This window comes from Strongylocentrotus purpuratus, unplaced genomic scaffold, assembly GCF_000002235.5.
Source record: "Strongylocentrotus purpuratus isolate Spur 01 unplaced genomic scaffold, Spur_5.0 spur5_scaffold_16, whole genome shotgun sequence".
Lineage (NCBI taxonomy): Eukaryota > Metazoa > Echinodermata > Echinoidea > Camarodonta > Strongylocentrotidae > Strongylocentrotus > Strongylocentrotus purpuratus.
Window position 1 is genome coordinate 31,413,000 of NW_022145601.1, and position 4,060 is coordinate 31,417,059.

Here is a 4,060-nt window from a genome sequence, read left to right on the forward strand (position 1 = left end):
TTATATGGAGGTAGATGAAGCGGTGGAAGAACCGCAGACATCTGTTGTCTTGCCTGAACAGGAACCCTCGGCAGTAGGCAATCGATCTGAAGATGATCAAGAGATCAAGATTGGTGAACTGGAGAAATCAGCCGAAGCCTGGTTTGATTGATAATCAGAGCCTAAAACAGCAGATTCATGGTTAGGCCTAACGGGAATGTAGATGGATACGTCATGCCATGTACGTCATGTCTGTGGAAGAGCAGAACAGTCACATCGGCGTACTCTGAACAGAGTGACAGGTCGAGCTGTCCAGGGTAGATGGTCGGGTCATGAGGGTCAAGTTATTTGATGGTCGAGTTGTCCCGCGACACATTAGCGTCATTAGCGTCGTACCTGTTGCTTGCTATCTTCTTATTGTGGATGTCATTTTTTTTTTGGGGGGGGGGGGGGGGTTAACCAAAAAGTTTTACCTATCTGATATTCAACATGAATCAGTTTGTTTCTCAGTAAAATGTACATCAATATTTCAGGAGGAAGTAGCATTTCCTCCTGAATTCCTCCTGGAACATTTTCTGTATATTTTCTTGAGAAATAAAGTGAATTATGGACTTCTGTTAGATAGGCAAGTAAATTTCTTCCATGGAAAGACTTTTGAAGGTGATAATTATATAATATTTCATTGGGTGCTTTTGCATTTTACTTTTACTTCTCAAGAATACAAAATTAGAAGTCATGTTGTTTCTATTATCAATATTATTTTCATTTACACGGGAGCCAAATTCATGATTCACTGTTCCCAACACAATTCATCGCAGTAATATATTAATTTTGACAGTGCGAGTGTATTTAATGTATTGAATAAAATGTTGTATTTATTTTATGCAGTCTTGTATCATTAAAGGCATTGAAATACTTGACTGTCAATACTTGCATCATAATGTTGGTACACCGTATATGCCTCCTCTTTCTCTCTCTCTCTCTCTCTCTCTCTGTCTCTGTCTCCCTCCTTATGGCCATTTGTCTGGTTGCATATTTCTCATCTTAACTCCCCCTCTCTCTCCCCATCTCTCTCCCTTCCTCTCTCCATCTCTTCCTTTATCTCCCCCTCTCTTTTCTCTTTATTCATATTTTCTTAGGCAAGGTTGTGATAATCATGATGTAGCAACATACTTTGTAATTTAATAGGAAAGGTTATGGGTCAGTGGCAGATTGATGTTGGGTCAAGAGAATTAAGAGAGTTACTTTTAAATTTCGCTTTCTAAAATAATGACTTTCTCTAATGTATAATCATTATGATGTGAAGTACCACATTTGATGACCAGGGAGGTGTTTCACAAAGATCCCAAGTCGAACTTAACTCTAAAGTTGGACTTACATATTATGGAGAGCTATTTGTAGCCTTAAAATAAAATAACATTCAAGTATTTTAGACTTTTTATAAATTCCACATGAAGAATATGAAATCTCCTTGTTAATAGAAAATATGAATGATTTGAATTTTATGCCTTTCAAAATAACTTACTTAGGATCTTTGTGAAACACCCCCAGGTAGAATTTCTACTATTGAACACGGTATACAACATACATCTACTTCCTGCTGGTACTGTTGGGTAAAATAAAGACAAAATGAAGACGAAACTGACAACAAAGGCTTTAAATACAAAATACTTTTTTTTTAATTCATTATATAGTTTATATGTATCATAAAATATAGCAACATCGGCAATTCCTTTATACATTTCAAGGCCAGATCAATGGTATTATTTAACTTGGAAGAAATTGCATTGGCAGTGCAAGACAGAAGCAAACGTCAAATTCCACAAACCACATCAAGTATGTGAAAACTCACACACAAAAATGCAATGCAACTTCCCTCGGATATATGTCAGTGAGTAATCGGATTGCTTTCCCCTGGGCTGTAGTGGGCAGCTATTCACCTCCATCTCCTTCTAACATACATACATTGAGTATGTACATGGGATAGCATTGGTCTGATTCATAATATCAGTGGGGTAGTGAGAATCCAACCATTGAGGGGGCACCTGTCTCACTCTGACAGATAATGATATGCTAATTTACAAGACCTAATATAAGGAGGAGAGTTTGTGGGAGAATGTCTGGTCTTCTTTTCTTATCCTATTCCTAATTCTCTCTTTCCTTTTCTCTTTGTATCTTTTTCTTCCTTTTCCATTTCTCTGTCATTTGATGGAGGGATGCGCCCCCCTGTGCCTCCATGTAGTTACATCATTACATACAGTATCACATGTGTAGGAGTCTATCCATTAAGATAAAGTCTCATAAAATATATGCACAGGTTTCTACTGTGGTTTGAATAATATATTAAACATGTCCTGCAATTAATATAACTATAGGCACCTTTAAAATTCAATTTCAAATCCATTTTGCATATGACTTCAATTTAATATATTTCAATGAGGTACATCGGCAAGTCAATATATGAGATAAAGCATGCGATAGATTCATGAACATAATACATCATTGCAAAACTCCATATGACAATAGTTGCTTTGGTTATATCATATAAAACGATGTAACTACCGGGTACGTAATCCTCATATTGAAGAAAATAAGTTGTATATTCCACATATCTTAACATCCATGATCTAATGGCAGATTTCATCATTGTATATATTATTCTATCAAGAAATTCAAAACAGGCAAAATTTTCCAAATCAATTTACCCAACAACAAATCCAACCATTATATACAGGAAGCAGGGATTTTCTTATCAATACTGCATTGTCTTCACACACATTTCCCTGCGAACCTCATAAGTTGTTTATGTACGACCTTTATACAGTAAGATATAAATATAGGAAAGCTTTACAAAATCGTAGAAATCCCCCCCCCCCCCACCTCCAACTCTTTCTCTCTCTCTCTCTCTCTCTTTCTTTCTTTCTCTCTCTCTCTCTCTCTCTCTCTCTGTATATTTCTCTTACGTCTCACTCCTTTCCTCTCTTTCACTCTCTCCCTATTTATCAGAATCCCCCCCCCCCCCATTCCCCCTTCCTACATTTTTCCTATGGCCGGTTACATACTCCAATTTTCCTCACTGTGAGACCCATAAATAAAGGATAAATATGTGAACTTGTGAATAATATTTTTACCAAATAAGATAACATTATGGATATATACTTTTTCATTATTATACATTAAAAAGCTGGAATGATGTTTAAAGACAACCCTACCTTATGACAAAATCTCCCTTCCTGTCTCTCTTTCTCTCTCTCTCTTCCTTTCTCTCTCTCTCTCTCTCTTTCTCTCTTTTCCTTCTTAAACAGCATTTATTGCAAATGCACTTCTCTTATATTGCATCAGCACCCACATACATGTAGTCCTGGTAAAAGTGTACCACAACACATATTCCCATATTCATTTTACTCCACTAATACATATAACTATATTGAACCATTGTGCTTAAGTAGCTGTGCAAAGAAATATCACAAAATGGGCAAATTATACATGAAAGGAAAGCTTATATCATTGAGAACACAAATCATTTACTTTAAAGACTGCAATACTACTGGGCCAGAAGGGATTAGACCATCCAGGAAGGTCACTGACAGATGGCTATCTCATCAACTCAGCTCTCAACTAACATAAGAAAAAGAGGATCAACAACAATACAATAGGAACCAAAACATTGTTTGGTAATTCGTATACTTGATATCGAGGGGTCAGTGACACAAAGACGTAACTCCATTTTGGCCATTTTGAGAAAAAAGTGGTTTATGTGTCACTGACCACTTGGGCCTTAAGGAGTTAAGTATATGTTTCACTAGCCATTGACTTCAATGGGGTGTTGGGTGGAGTTAAGTCTTTGTGTTTCCTGGAAAGCCCACATTTTTCTGAACATTTTGGCAAAATGTGGAGTTACGTCTTTGTGTCACTGAAACCTCAAAATCCTTCTTCCTTCTCAGTCACTGCAAATGAAGAGTAGGAGCCAGGAGCTACTTGCGCCCTCTATATAGCAAACAATGCCTAATCGGTGACCACTGGTCCTCCATTATTCCCTTTTATTATGTTAATTGAGAGCTGATTTGATGAGATAACCACC